This window comes from Paramormyrops kingsleyae, chromosome 9, assembly GCF_048594095.1.
Source record: "Paramormyrops kingsleyae isolate MSU_618 chromosome 9, PKINGS_0.4, whole genome shotgun sequence".
In the NCBI taxonomy this organism is placed as follows: Eukaryota; Metazoa; Chordata; class Actinopteri; order Osteoglossiformes; family Mormyridae; genus Paramormyrops; species Paramormyrops kingsleyae.
Window position 1 is genome coordinate 15,085,613 of NC_132805.1, and position 14,532 is coordinate 15,100,144.

Here is a 14,532-nt window from a genome sequence, read left to right on the forward strand (position 1 = left end):
AATCATTGAACTGTATCACTCGCATACAGAGAATGTCTGCGCAGAGGATTATGGGAGTCAAGGCTTTACCTTCCCACTGCGACCCAGAGTAGGCAGGTGAGTAGGACAACAGGGTCACATGGCCTTCGCTCAACTCATACTTACCTGGCAGGGGAGATACCATGATCACGAAGGTGGTTCACCCAGGGTGAGGCCCAGCCATTGCACTGCGGCTGTGCTGACTCCTGCGAATTCCCCAAATGTGGGAATCTCGACTGCATAATTTCTGGTAGTGGGGGACTGCGTTCGCGCTCTTCCCTGATTTTTGAGGTACGTAACGAGAGAGAACTTCTTTTCTGAGGCGTTTCTTAGCAAAACGCAAGAAGGTCACGTCTGACAAAGACAAACAAGAGAGCGAAAGACGTATGAGCAGTCTGTTGCTTCTGCTAAGTTTTTTTGCACGTGGTTCTCAGGGTGAATTTAATCTGAGCATGCCTGTGGTAGGCTGAGTACCATGACTGATGAAACTGCATGTATCTCCAGGTGCCTTTCTTACTGAACGCAGTATGTTTGTTGGATGAGCAGGTGATGAGAGGAAAATGTAAGCATGCTGTGGCTCGCAGGTTCTTATTAAAGGGTAAAGAGTCTCGTTCCTCTTTGCTTCAAAAAAGCATTTGCTGTATTCAGAGCAGACTGCTGGTAGGGTAGGCTGAGCTGTGAGAGCAGTCTTACCTGAGCCAGAGCCATATAATCCAGTTGAAAGTCTAAAGTCTTAGTCTCTTGCAACTTTTCTTCTATCCTCAGGCTCTGCCCAGATTAGAGCTCTTGCTCCTTCTCATATTAAGCATGACAGAGCAATGGGTACTCAGCTGGTCTCTTCTGTGGAACATTTCATCATGCATTTCAGACGTCAAGCCGCCAGATACGGTCGGCGAGACGGCCATACATCTGTCGAGGCTGTGAGAACGCAGAGAAAACAGTGCGGGAGAGTGCATTTTCCCAAATGTGTCTTTAGAAAATTCCTGACCTCGGCAGAAGGTGAAACCAAAGAAACGCAGAGACGAAACTAAAGGTTACCACGGAAAAGTCATTGCAAGTGTTTGTAAGGAAAAAGAATCATTGAACTGTATCACTCGCATACAGAGAATGTCTGCGCAGAGGATTATGGGAGTCAACGCTTTACCTTCCCACTGCGACCCAGAGTAGGCAGGTAAGTAGGACAACAGGGTCACATGGCCTTCGCTCAACTCATACTTACCTGGCAGGGGAGATACCATGATCACGAAGGTGGTTCACCCAGGGTGAGGCCCAGCCATTGCACTGCGGCTGTGCTGACTCCTGCGAATTCCCCAAATGTGGGAATCTCGACTGCATAATTTCTGGTAGTGGGGGACTGCGTTCGCGCTCTCCCCTGATTTTTGAGGTATGTAACGAGAGAGAACTTCTTTTCTGTGGCGTTTCTTAGCAAAACGCAAAAAGGTCACGTCTGACAAAGACAAACAAGAGAGCGAAAGACGTATGAGCAGTCTGTTGCTTCTGCTAAGTTTTTTTGCACGTGGTTCTCAGGGTGATTTTAATCTGAGCATTTTCTCTCTGTGGCGTTTTTTAGCAAAACGCAAGAAGGTCACGTCTGACAAAGACAAACAAGAGAGCGAAAGACGTGAGCAGTCTGTTGCTTCTGCTAAGTTTTTTTGCACGTGGTTCTCAGGGTGAATTTAATCTGAGCATGCCTGTGGTAGGCTGAGTACCATGACTGATGAAACTGCATGTATCTCCAGGTGCCTTTCTTACTGAACGCAGTATGTTTGTTGGATGAGCAGGTGATGAGAGGAAAATGTAAGCATGCTGTGGCTCGCAGGTTCTTATTAAAGGGTAAAGAGTCTCGTTCCTCTTTCCTTCAAAAAAGCATTTGCTGTATTCAGAGCAGACTGCTGGTAGGGTAGGCTGAGCTGTGAGAGCAGTCTTACCTGAGCCAGAGCCATATAATCCAGTTGAAAGTCTAAAGTCTTAGTCTCTTGCAACTTTTCTTCTATCCTCAGGCTCAGCCCAGATTAGAGCTTTTGCTCCTTCTCATATTAAGCATGACAGAGCAATGGGTACTGAGCTGGTCTCTTCTGTGGAACATTTCATCATGCATTTCAGACGTCAAGCCGCCAGATACGGTCGGCGAGACGGCCGTACATCTGTCGAGGCTGTGAGAACGCAGAGAAAACAGTGCGGGAGAGTGCATTTTCCCAAATGTGTCTTTAAGAAAATTCCTGACCTCGGCAGAAGGTGAAACCAAAGAAACGCAGAGACGAAACTAAAGGTTACCACGGAAAAGTCATTGCAAGTGTTTGGAAGGAAAAAGAATCATTGAACTGTATCACTCGCATACAGAGAATGTCTGCGCAGAGGATTATGGGAGTCAAGGCTTTACCTTCCCACTGCGACCCAGAGTAGGCAGGTGAGTAGGACAACAGGGTCACATGGCCTTCGCTCAACTCATACTTACCTGGCAGGGGAGATACCATGATCACGAAGGTGGTTCACCCAGGGTGAGGCCCAGCCATTGCACTGCGGCTGTGCTGACTCCTGCGAATTCCCCAAATGTGGGAATCTCGACTGCATAATTTCTGGTAGTGGGGGACTGCGTTCGCGCTCTCCCCTGATTTTTGAGGTACGTAACGAGAGAGAACTTCTTTTCTGTGGCGTTTCTTAGCAAAACGCAAGAAGGTCACGTCTGACAAAGACAAACAAGAGAGCGAAAGACGTATGAGCAGTCTGTTGCTTCTGCTAAGTTTTTTTGCACGTGGTTCTCAGGGTGAATTTAATCGGAGCATGCCTGTGGTAGGCTGAGCACCATGACTGATGAAACTGCATGTATCTCCAGGTGCCTTTCTTACTGAACGCAGTATGTTTGTTGGATGAGCAGGTGATGAGAGGAAAATGTAAGCATGCTGTGGCTCGCAGGTTCTTATTAAAGGGTAAAGAGTCTCGTTCCTCTTTGCTTCAAAAAAGCATTTGCTGTATTCAGAGCAGACTGCTGGTAGGGTAGGCTGAGCTGTGAGAGCAGTCTTACCTGAGCCAGAGCCATATAATCCAGTTGAAAGTCTAAAGTCTTAGTCTCTTGCAACTTTTCTTCTATCCTCAGGCTCAGCCCAGATTAGAGCTCTTGCTCCTTCTCATATTAAGCATGACAGAGCAATGGGTACTCAGCTGGTCTCTTCTGTGGAACATTTCATCATGCATTTCAGACGTCAAGCCGCCAGATACGGTCGGCGAGACGGCCGTACATCTGTCGAGGCTGTGAGAACGCAGAGAAAACAGTGCGGGAGAGTGCATTTTCCCAAATGTGTCTTTAGAAAATTCCTGACCTCGGCAGAAGGTGAAACCAAAGAAACGCAGAGACGAAACTAAAGGTTACCACGGAAAAGTCATTGCAAGTGTTTGTAAGGAAAAAGAATCATTGAACTGTATCACTCGCATACAGAGAATGTCTGCGCAGAGGATTATGGGAGTCAACGCTTTACCTTCCCACTGCGACCCAGAGTAGGCAGGTGAGTAGGACAACAGGGTCACATGGCCTTCGCTCAACTCATACTTACCTGGCAGGGGAGATACCATGATCACGAAGGTGGTTCACCCAGGGTGAGGCCCAGCCATTGCACTGCGGCTGTGCTGACTCCTGCGAATTCCCCAAATGTGGGAATCTCGACTGCATAATTTCTGGTAGTGGGGGACTGCGTTCGCGCTCTCCCCTGATTTTTGAGGTATGTAACGAGAGAGAACTTCTTTTCTGTGGCGTTTCTTAGCAAAACGCAAGAAGGTCACGTCTGACAAAGACAAACAAGAGAGCGAAAGACGTATGAGCAGTCTGTTGCTTCTGCTAAGTTTTTTTGCACGTGGTTCTCAGGGTGATTTTAATCTGAGCATTTTCTCTCTGTGGCGTTTTTTAGCAAAACGCAAGAAGGTCACGTCTGACAAAGACAAACAAGAGAGCGAAAGACGTGAGCAGTCTGTTGCTTCTGCTAAGTTTTTTTGCACGTGGTTCTCAGGGTGAATTTAATCGGAGCATGCCTGTGGTAGGCTGAGCACCATGACTGATGAAACTGCATGTATCTCCAGGTGCCTTTCTTACTGAACGCAGTATGTTTGTTGGATGAGCAGGTGATGAGAGGAAAATGTAAGCATGCTGTGGCTCGCAGGTTCTTATTAAAGGGTAAAGAGTCTCGTTCCTCTTTGCTTCAAAAAAGCATTTGCTGTATTCAGAGCAGACTGCTGGTAGGGTAGGCTGAGCTGTGAGAGCAGTCTTACCTGAGCCAGAGCCATATAATCCAGTTGAAAGTCTAAAGTCTTAGTCTCTTGCAACTTTTCTTCTATCCTCAGGCTCAGCCCAGATTAGAGCTCTTGCTCCTTCTCATATTAAGCATGACAGAGCAATGGGTACTCAGCTGGTCTCTTCTGTGGAACATTTCATCATGCATTTCAGACGTCAAGCCGCCAGATACGGTCGGCGAGACGGCCGTACATCTGTCGAGGCTGTGAGAACGCAGAGAAAACAGTGCGGGAGAGTGCATTTTCCCAAATGTGTCTTTAGAAAATTCCTGACCTCGGCAGAAGGTGAAACCAAAGAAACGCAGAGAGGAAACTAAAGGTTACCACGGAAAAGTCATTGCAAGTGTTTGGAAGGAAAAAGAATCATTGAACTGTATCACTCGCATACAGAGAATGTCTGCGCAGAGGATTATGGGAGTCAACGCTTTACCTTCCCACTGCGACCCAGAGTAGGCAGGTGAGTAGGACAACAGGGTCACATGGCCTTCGCTCAACTCATACTTACCTGGCAGGGGAGATACCATGATCACGAAGGTGGTTCACCCAGGGTGAGGCCCAGCCATTGCACTGCGGCTGTGCTGACTCCTGCGAATTCCCCAAATGTGGGAATCTCGACTGCATAATTTCTGGTAGTGGGGGACTGCGTTCGCGCTCTCCTCTGATTTTTGAGGTACGTAACGAGAGAGAACTTCTTTTCTGTGGCGTTTCTTAGCAAAACGCAAGAAGGTCACGTCTGACAAAGACAAACAAGACAGCGAAAGACATATGAGCAGTCTGTTGCTTCTGCTAAGTTTTTTTGCACGTGGTTCTCAGGGTGAATTTAATCGGAGCATGCCTGTGGTAGGCTGAGCACCATGACTGATGAAACTGCATGTATCTCCAGGTGCCTTTCTTACTGAACGCAGTATGTTTGTTGGATGAGCAGGTGATGAGAGGAAAATGTAAGCATGCTGTGGCTCGCAGGTTCTTATTAAAGGGTAAAGAGTCTCGTTCCTCTTTGCTTCAAAAAAGCATTTGCTGTATTCAGAGCAGACTGCTGGTAGGGTAGGCTGAGCTGTGAGAGCAGTCTTACCTGAGCCAGAGCCATATAATCCAGTTGAAAGTCTAAAGTCTTAGTCTCTTGCAACTTTTCTTCTATCCTCAGGCTCAGCCCAGATTAGAGCTTTTGCTCCTTCTCATATTAAGCATGACAGAGCAATGGGTACTGAGCTGGTCTCTTCTGTGGAACATTTCATCATGCATTTCAGACGTCAAGCCGCCAGATACGGTCGGCGAGACGGCCGTACATCTGTCGAGGCTGTGAGAACGCAGAGAAAACAGTGCGGGAGAGTGCATTTTCCCAAATGTGTCTTTAGAAAATTCCTGACCTCGGCAGAAGGTGAAACCAAAGAAACGCAGAGACGAAACTAAAGGTTACCACGGAAAAGTCATTGCAAGTGTTTGGAAGGAAAAAGAATCATTGAACTGTATCACTCGCATACAGAGAATGTCTGCGCAGAGGATTATGGGAGTCAAGGCTTTACCTTCCCACTGCGACCCAGAGTAGGCAGGTGAGTAGGACAACAGGGTCACATGGCCTTCGCTCAACTCATACTTACCTGGCAGGGGAGATACCATGATCACGAAGGTGGTTCACCCAGGGTGAGGCCCAGCCATTGCACTGCGGCTGTGCTGACTCCTGCGAATTCCCCAAATGTGGGAATCTCGACTGCATAATTTCTGGTAGTGGGGGACTGCGTTCGCGCTCTCCCCTGATTTTTGAGGTATGTAACGAGAGAGAACTTCTTTTCTGTGGCGTTTCTTAGCAAAACGCAAGAAGGTCACGTCTGACAAAGACAAACAAGAGAGCGAAAGACGTATGAGCAGTCTGTTGCTTCTGCTAAGTTTTTTTGCACGTGGTTCTCAGGGTGATTTTAATCTGAGCATTTTCTCTCTGTGGCGTTTTTTAGCAAAACGCAAGAAGGTCACGTCTGACAAAGACAAACAAGAGAGCGAAAGACGTATGAGCAGTCTGTTGCTTCTGCTAAGTTTTTTTGCACGTGGTTCTCAGGGTGAATTTAATCGGAGCATGCCTGTGGTAGGCTGAGCACCATGACTGATGAAACTGCATGTATCTCCAGGTGCCTTTCTTACTGAACGCAGTATGTTTGTTGGATGAGCAGGTGATGAGAGGAAAATGTAAGCATGCTGTGGCTCGCAGGTTCTTATTAAAGGGTAAAGAGTCTCGTTCCTCTTTGCTTCAAAAAAGCATTTGCTGTATTCAGAGCAGACTGCTGGTAGGGTAGGCTGAGCTGTGAGAGCAGTCTTACCTGAGCCAGAGCCATATAATCCAGTTGAAAGTCTAAAGTCTTAGTCTCTTGCAACTTTTCTTCTATCCTCAGGCTCAGCCCAGATTAGAGCTCTTGCTCCTTCTCATATTAAGCATGACAGAGCAATGGGTACTCAGCTGGTCTCTTCTGTGGAACATTTCATCATGCATTTCAGACGTCAAGCCGCCAGATACGGTCGGCGAGACGGCCGTACATCTGTCGAGGCTGTGAGAACGCAGAGAAAACAGTGCGGGAGAGTGCATTTTCCCAAATGTGTCTTTAGAAAATTCCTGACTTCGGCAGAAAGTGAAACCAAAGAAACGCAGAGACGAAACTAAAGGTTACCACGGAAAAGTCATTGCAAGTGTTTGTAAGGAAAAAGAATCATTGAACTGTATCACTCGCATACAGAGAATGAATGCGCAGAGGATTATGGGAGTCAACGCTTTACCTTCCCACTGCGACCCAGAGTAGGCAGGTGAGTAGGACAACAGGGTCACATGGCCTTCGCTCAACTCATACTTACCTGGCAGGGGAGATACCATGATCACGAAGGTGGTTCACCCAGGGTGAGGCCCAGCCATTGCACTGCGGCTGTGCTGACTCCTGCGAATTCCCCAAATGTGGGAATCTCGACTGCATAATTTCTGGTAGTGGGGGACTGCGTTCGCGCTCTCCCCTGATTTTTGAGGTACGTAACGAGAGAGAACTTCTTTTCTGTGGCGTTTCTTAGCAAAACGCAAAAAGGTCACGTCTGACAAAGACAAACAACAGAGCGAAAGACGTATGAGCAGTCTGTTGCTTCTGCTAAGTTTTTTTGCACGTGGTTCTCAGGGTGAATTTAATCGGAGCATGCCTGTGGTAGGCTGAGCACCATGACTGATGAAACTGCATGTATCTCCAGGTGCCTTTCTTACTGAACGCAGTATGTTTGTTGGATGAGCAGGTGATGAGAGGAAAATGTAAGCATGCTGTGGCTCGCACGTTCTTATTAAAGGGTAAAGAGTCTCGTTCCTCTTTGCTTCAAAAAAGCATTTGCTGTATTCAGAGCCGACTGCTGGTAGGGTAGGCTGAGCTGTGAGAGCAGTCTTACCTGAGCCAGAGCCATATAATCCAGTTGAAAGTCTAAAGTCTTAGTCTCTTGCAACTTTTCTTCTATCCTCAGGCTCAGCCCAGATTAGAGCTCTTGCTCCTTCTCATATTAAGCATGACAGAGCAATGGGTACTCAGCTGGTCTCTTCTGTGGAACATTTCATCATGCATTTCAGACGTCAAGCCGCCAGATACGGTCGGCGAGACGGCCGTACATCTGTCGAGGCTGTGAGAACGCAGAGAAAACAGTGCGGGAGAGTGCATTTTCCCAAATGTGTCTTTAGAAAATTCCTGACCTCGGCAGAAGGTGAAACCAAAGAAACGCAGAGACGAAACTAAAGGTTACCACGGAAAAGTCATTGCAAGTGTTTGGAAGGAAAAAGAATCATTGAACTGTATCACTCGCATACAGAGAATGTCTGCGCAGAGGATTATGGGAGTCAACGCTTTACCTTCCCACTGCGACCCAGAGTAGGCAGGTGAGTAGGACAACAGGGTCACATGGCCTTCGCTCAACTCATACTTACCTGGCAGGGGAGATACCATGATCACGAAGGTGGTTCACCCAGGGTGAGACCCAGCCATTGCACTGCGGCTGTGCTGACTCCTGCGAATTCCCCAAATGTGGGAATCTCGACTGCATAATTTCTGGTAGTGGGGGACTGCGTTCGCGCTCTCCCCTGATTTTTGAGGTACGTAACGAGAGAGAACTTCTTTTCTGTGGCGTTTCTTAGCAAAACGCAAGAAGGTCACGTCTGACAAAGACAAACAAGAGAGCGAAAGACGTATGAGCAGTCTGTTGCTTCTGCTAAGTTTTTTTGCACGTGGTTCTCAGGGTGAATTTAATCGGAGCATGCCTGTGGTAGGCTGAGCACCATGACTGATGAAACTGCATGTATCTCCAGGTGCCTTTCTTACTGAACGCAGTATGTTTGTTGGATGAGCAGGTGATGAGAGGAAAATGTAAGCATGCTGTGGCTCGCAGGTTCTTATTAAAGGGTAAAGAGTCTCGTTCCTCTTTGCTTCAAAAAAGCATTTGCTGTATTCAGAGCAGACTGCTGGTAGGGTAGGCTGAGCTGTGAGAGCAGTCTTACCTGAGCCAGAGCCATATAATCCAGTTGAAAGTCTAAAGTCTTAGTCTCTTGCAACTTTTCTTCTATCCTCAGGCTCAGCCCAGATTAGAGCTCTTGCTCCTTCTCATATTAAGCATGACAGAGCAATGGGTACTCAGCTGGTCTCTTCTGTGGAACATTTCATCATGCATTTCAGACGTCAAGCCGCCAGATACGGTCGGCGAGACGGCCGTACATCTGTCGAGGCTGTGAGAACGCAGAGAAAACAGTGCGGGAGAGTGCATTTTCCCAAATGTGTCTTTAGAAAATTCCTGACCTCGGCAGAAGGTGAAACCAAAGAAACGCAGAGAGGAAACTAAAGGTTACCACGGAAAAGTCATTGCAAGTGTTTGGAAGGAAAAAGAATCATTGAACTGTATCACTCGCATACAGAGAATGTCTGCGCAGAGGATTATGGGAGTCAACGCTTTACCTTCCCACTGCGACCCAGAGTAGGCAGGTGAGTAGGACAACAGGGTCACATGGCCTTCGCTCAACTCATACTTACCTGGCAGGGGAGATACCATGATCACGAAGGTGGTTCACCCAGGGTGAGGCCCAGCCATTGCACTGCGGCTGTGCTGACTCCTGCGAATTCCCCAAATGTGGGAATCTCGACTGCATAATTTCTGGTAGTGGGGGACTGCGTTCGCGCTCTCCTCTGATTTTTGAGGTACGTAACGAGAGAGAACTTCTTTTCTGTGGCGTTTCTTAGCAAAACGCAAGAAGGTCACGTCTGACAAAGACAAACAAGACAGCGAAAGACATATGAGCAGTCTGTTGCTTCTGCTAAGTTTTTTTGCACGTGGTTCTCAGGGTGAATTTAATCGGAGCATGCCTGTGGTAGGCTGAGCACCATGACTGATGAAACTGCATGTATCTCCAGGTGCCTTTCTTACTGAACGCAGTATGTTTGTTGGATGAGCAGGTGATGAGAGGAAAATGTAAGCATGCTGTGGCTCGCAGGTTCTTATTAAAGGGTAAAGAGTCTCGTTCCTCTTTGCTTCAAAAAAGCATTTGCTGTATTCAGAGCAGACTGCTGGTAGGGTAGGCTGAGCTGTGAGAGCAGTCTTACCTGAGCCAGAGCCATATAATCCAGTTGAAAGTCTAAAGTCTTAGTCTCTTGCAACTTTTCTTCTATCCTCAGGCTCAGCCCAGATTAGAGCTTTTGCTCCTTCTCATATTAAGCATGACAGAGCAATGGGTACTGAGCTGGTCTCTTCTGTGGAACATTTCATCATGCATTTCAGACGTCAAGCCGCCAGATACGGTCGGCGAGACGGCCGTACATCTGTCGAGGCTGTGAGAACGCAGAGAAAACAGTGCGGGAGAGTGCATTTTCCCAAATGTGTCTTTAGAAAATTCCTGACCTCGGCAGAAGGTGAAACCAAAGAAACGCAGAGACGAAACTAAAGGTTACCACGGAAAAGTCATTGCAAGTGTTTGGAAGGAAAAAGAATCATTGAACTGTATCACTCGCATACAGAGAATGTCTGCGCAGAGGATTATGGGAGTCAAGGCTTTACCTTCCCACTGCGACCCAGAGTAGGCAGGTGAGTAGGACAACAGGGTCACATGGCCTTCGCTCAACTCATACTTACCTGGCAGGGGAGATACCATGATCACGAAGGTGGTTCACCCAGGGTGAGGCCCAGCCATTGCACTGCGGCTGTGCTGACTCCTGCGAATTCCCCAAATGTGGGAATCTCGACTGCATAATTTCTGGTAGTGGGGGACTGCGTTCGCGCTCTCCCCTGATTTTTGAGGTACGTAACGAGAGAGAACTTCTTTTCTGTGGCGTTTCTTAGCAAAACGCAAGAAGGTCACGTCTGACAAAGACAAACAAGAGAGCGAAAGACGTATGAGCAGTCTGTTGCTTCTGCTAAGTTTTTTTGCACGTGGTTCTCAGGGTGAATTTAATCGGAGCATGCCTGTGGTAGGCTGAGCACCATGACTGATGAAACTGCATGTATCTCCAGGTGCCTTTCTTACTGAACGCAGTATGTTTGTTGGATGAGCAGGTGATGAGAGGAAAATGTAAGCATGCTGTGGCTCGCAGGTTCTTATTAAAGGGTAAAGAGTCTCGTTCCTCTTTGCTTCAAAAAAGCATTTGCTGTATTCAGAGCAGACTGCTGGTAGGGTAGGCTGAGCTGTGAGAGCAGTCTTACCTGAGCCAGAGCCATATAATCCAGTTGAAAGTCTAAAGTCTTAGTCTCTTGCAACTTTTCTTCTATCCTCAGGCTCAGCCCAGATTAGAGCTCTTGCTCCTTCTCATATTAAGCATGACAGAGCAATGGGTACTCAGCTGGTCTCTTCTGTGGAACATTTCATCATGCATTTCAGACGTCAAGCCGCCAGATACGGTCGGCGAGACGGCCGTACATCTGTCGAGGCTGTGAGAACGCAGAGAAAACAGTGCGGGAGAGTGCATTTTCCCAAATGTGTCTTTAGAAAATTCCTGACTTCGGCAGAAAGTGAAACCAAAGAAACGCAGAGACGAAACTAAAGGTTACCACGGAAAAGTCATTACAAGTGTTTGTAAGGAAAAAGAATCATTGAACTGTATCACTCGCATACAGAGAATGAATGCGCAGATGATTATGGGAGTCAACGCTTTACCTTCCCACTGCGACCCAGAGTAGGCAGGTGAGTAGGACAACAGGGTCACATGGCCTTCGCTCAACTCATACTTACCTGGCAGGGGAGATACCATGATCACGAAGGTGGTTCACCCAGGGTGAGGCCCAGCCATTGCACTGCGGCTGTGCTGACTCCTGCGAATTCCCCAAATGTGGGAATCTCGACTGCATAATTTCTGGTAGTGGGGGACTGCGTTCGCGCTCTCCCCTGATTTTTGAGGTACGTAACGAGAGAGAACTTCTTTTCTGTGGCGTTTCTTAGCAAAACGCAAAAAGGTCACGTCTGACAAAGACAAACAACAGAGCGAAAGACGTATGAGCAGTCTGTTGCTTCTGCTAAGTTTTTTTGCACGTGGTTCTCAGGGTGAATTTAATCGGAGCATGCCTGTGGTAGGCTGAGCACCATGACTGATGAAACTGCATGTATCTCCAGGTGCCTTTCTTACTGAACGCAGTATGTTTGTTGGATGAGCAGGTGATGAGAGGAAAATGTAAGCATGCTGTGGCTCGCACGTTCTTATTAAAGGGTAAAGAGTCTCGTTCCTCTTTGCTTCAAAAAAGCATTTGCTGTATTCAGAGCCGACTGCTGGTAGGGTAGGCTGAGCTGTGAGAGCAGTCTTACCTGAGCCAGAGCCATATAATCCAGTTGAAAGTCTAAAGTCTTAGTCTCTTGCAACTTTTCTTCTATCCTCAGGCTCAGCCCAGATTAGAGCTCTTGCTCCTTCTCATATTAAGCATGACAGAGCAATGGGTACTCAGCTGGTCTCTTCTGTGGAACATTTCATCATGCATTTCAGACGTCAAGCCGCCAGATACGGTCGGCGAGACGGCCGTACATCTGTCGAGGCTGTGAGAACGCAGAGAAAACAGTGCGGGAGAGTGCATTTTCCCAAATGTGTCTTTAGAAAATTCCTGACCTCGGCAGAAGGTGAAACCAAAGAAACGCAGAGACGAAACTAAAGGTTACCACGGAAAAGTCATTGCAAGTGTTTGTAAGGAAAAAGAATCATTGAACTGTATCACTCGCATACAGAGAATGTCTGCGCAGAGGATTATGGGAGTCAACGCTTTACCTTCCCACTGCGACCCAGAGTAGGCAGGTGAGTAGGACAACAGGGTCACATGGCCTTCGCTCAACTCATACTTACCTGGCAGGGGAGATACCATGATCACGAAGGTGGTTCACCCAGGGTGAGGCCCAGCCATTGCACTGCGGCTGTGCTGACTCCTGCGAATTCCCCAAATGTGGGAATCTCGACTGCATAATTTCTGGTAGTGGGGGACTGCGTTCGCGCTCTCCCCTGATTTTTGAGGTACGTAACGAGAGAGAACTTCTTTTCTGTGGCGTTTCTTAGCAAAACGCAAGAAGGTCACGTCTGACAAAGACAAACAAGAGAGCGAAAGACGTATGAGCAGTCTGTTGCTTCTGCTAAGTTTTTTTGCACGTGGTTCTCAGGGTGAATTTAATCGGAGCATGCCTGTGGTAGGCTGAGCACCATGACTGATGAAACTGCATGTATCTCCAGGTGCCTTTCTTACTGAACGCAGTATGTTTGTTGGATGAGCAGGTGATGAGAGGAAAATGTAAGCATGCTGTGGCTCGCAGGTTCTTATTAAAGGGTAAAGAGTCTCGTTCCTCTTTGCTTCAAAAAAGCATTTGCTGTATTCAGAGCAGACTGCTGGTAGGGTAGGCTGAGCTGTGAGAGCAGTCTTACCTGAGCCAGAGCCATATAATCCAGTTGAAAGTCTAAAGTCTTAGTCTCTTGCAACTTTTCTTCTATCCTCAGGCTCAGCCCAGATTAGAGCTCTTGCTCCTTCTCATATTAAGCATGACAGAGCAATGGGTACTCAGCTGGTCTCTTCTGTGGAACATTTCATCATGCATTTCAGACGTCAAGCCGCCAGATACGGTCGGCGAGACGGCCGTACATCTGTCGAGGCTGTGAGAACGCAGAGAAAACAGTGCGGGAGAGTGCATTTTCCCAAATGTGTCTTTAGAAAATTCCTGACTTCGGCAGAAAGTGAAACCAAAGAAACGCAGAGACGAAACTAAAGGTTACCACGGAAAAGTCATTGCAAGTGTTTGTAAGGAAAAAGAATCATTGAACTGTATCACTCGCATACAGAGAATGAATGCGCAGAGGATTATGGGAGTCAACGCTTTACCTTCCCACTGCGACCCAGAGTAGGCAGGTGAGTAGGACAACAGGGTCACATGGCCTTCGCTCAACTCATACTTACCTGGCAGGGGAGATACCATGATCACGAAGGTGGTTCACCCAGGGTGAGGCCCAGCCATTGCACTGCGGCTGTGCTGACTCCTGCGAATTCCCCAAATGTGGGAATCTCGACTGCATAATTTCTGGTAGTGGGGGACTGCGTTCGCGCTCTCCCCTGATTTTTGAGGTACGTAACGAGAGAGAACTTCTTTTCTGTGGCGTTTCTTAGCAAAACGCAAGAAGGTCACGTCTGACAAAGACAAACAAGAGAGCGAAAGACGTATGAGCAGTCTGTTGCTTCTGCTAAGTTTTTTTGCACGTGGTTCTCAGGGTGAATTTAATCGGAGCATGCCTGTGGTAGGCTGAGCACCATGACTGATGAAACTGCATGTATCTCCAGGTGCCTTTCTTACTGAACGCAGTATGTTTGTTGGATGAGCAGGTGATGAGAGGAAAATGTAAGCATGCTGTGGCTCGCAGGTTCTTATTAAAGGGTAAAGAGTCTCGTTCCTCTTTGCTTCAAAAAAGCATTTGCTGTATTCAGAGCAGACTGCTGGTAGGGTAGGCTGAGCTGTGAGAGCAGTCTTACCTGAGCCAGAGCCATATAATCCAGTTGAAAGTCTAAAGTCTTAGTCTCTTGCAACTTTTCTTCTATCCTCAGGCTCAGCCCAGATTAGAGCTCTTGCTCCTTCTCATATTAAGCATGACAGAGCAATGGGTACTCAGCTGGTCTCTTCTGTGGAACATTTCATCATGCATTTCAGACGTCAAGCCGCCAGATACGGTCGGCGAGACGGCCGTACATCTGTCGAGGCTGTGAGAACGCAGAGAAAACAGTGCGGGAGAGTGCATTTTCCCAAATGTG

The 14,532-nt window shown here is 47.6% G+C and overlaps 13 non-coding genes across 13 annotated transcripts; all 13 read left to right on the plus strand.

Annotated features, from left to right (window-relative positions):
* The first annotated feature begins 136 nt into the window (after window positions 1–136).
* On the plus strand, window positions 137–300 carry LOC140592853 (U1 spliceosomal RNA). Its single transcript, XR_011993306.1, has one exon. It is a non-coding gene; the product is annotated as a U1 spliceosomal RNA (small nuclear RNA).
* Window positions 301–1,229: 929 nt separating this feature from the next.
* Window positions 1,230–1,393, plus strand: LOC140592925 (U1 spliceosomal RNA). The gene has a single exon (XR_011993377.1). It is a non-coding gene; the product is annotated as a U1 spliceosomal RNA (small nuclear RNA).
* Window positions 1,394–2,465: 1,072 nt separating this feature from the next.
* On the plus strand, window positions 2,466–2,629 carry LOC140592926 (U1 spliceosomal RNA). Its single transcript, XR_011993378.1, has one exon. It is a non-coding gene; the product is annotated as a U1 spliceosomal RNA (small nuclear RNA).
* Window positions 2,630–3,558: 929 nt separating this feature from the next.
* Window positions 3,559–3,722, plus strand: LOC140592927 (U1 spliceosomal RNA). The gene has a single exon (XR_011993379.1). It is a non-coding gene; the product is annotated as a U1 spliceosomal RNA (small nuclear RNA).
* A 1,071-nt stretch (window positions 3,723–4,793) lies between these two features.
* LOC140592868 (U1 spliceosomal RNA) lies at window positions 4,794–4,957 on the plus strand. The gene has a single exon (XR_011993320.1). It is a non-coding gene; the product is annotated as a U1 spliceosomal RNA (small nuclear RNA).
* Window positions 4,958–5,886: 929 nt separating this feature from the next.
* Window positions 5,887–6,050, plus strand: LOC140592928 (U1 spliceosomal RNA). The gene has a single exon (XR_011993380.1). It is a non-coding gene; the product is annotated as a U1 spliceosomal RNA (small nuclear RNA).
* A 1,073-nt stretch (window positions 6,051–7,123) lies between these two features.
* Window positions 7,124–7,287, plus strand: LOC140592929 (U1 spliceosomal RNA). Its single transcript, XR_011993381.1, has one exon. It is a non-coding gene; the product is annotated as a U1 spliceosomal RNA (small nuclear RNA).
* A 929-nt stretch (window positions 7,288–8,216) lies between these two features.
* Window positions 8,217–8,380, plus strand: LOC140592879 (U1 spliceosomal RNA). Its single transcript, XR_011993331.1, has one exon. It is a non-coding gene; the product is annotated as a U1 spliceosomal RNA (small nuclear RNA).
* Window positions 8,381–9,309: 929 nt separating this feature from the next.
* LOC140592869 (U1 spliceosomal RNA) lies at window positions 9,310–9,473 on the plus strand. The gene has a single exon (XR_011993321.1). It is a non-coding gene; the product is annotated as a U1 spliceosomal RNA (small nuclear RNA).
* A 929-nt stretch (window positions 9,474–10,402) lies between these two features.
* On the plus strand, window positions 10,403–10,566 carry LOC140592930 (U1 spliceosomal RNA). Its single transcript, XR_011993382.1, has one exon. It is a non-coding gene; the product is annotated as a U1 spliceosomal RNA (small nuclear RNA).
* A 929-nt stretch (window positions 10,567–11,495) lies between these two features.
* On the plus strand, window positions 11,496–11,659 carry LOC140592931 (U1 spliceosomal RNA). Its single transcript, XR_011993383.1, has one exon. It is a non-coding gene; the product is annotated as a U1 spliceosomal RNA (small nuclear RNA).
* A 929-nt stretch (window positions 11,660–12,588) lies between these two features.
* Window positions 12,589–12,752, plus strand: LOC140592932 (U1 spliceosomal RNA). The gene has a single exon (XR_011993384.1). It is a non-coding gene; the product is annotated as a U1 spliceosomal RNA (small nuclear RNA).
* A 929-nt stretch (window positions 12,753–13,681) lies between these two features.
* Window positions 13,682–13,845, plus strand: LOC140592933 (U1 spliceosomal RNA). The gene has a single exon (XR_011993385.1). It is a non-coding gene; the product is annotated as a U1 spliceosomal RNA (small nuclear RNA).
* Window positions 13,846–14,532: the final 687 nt, after the last annotated feature.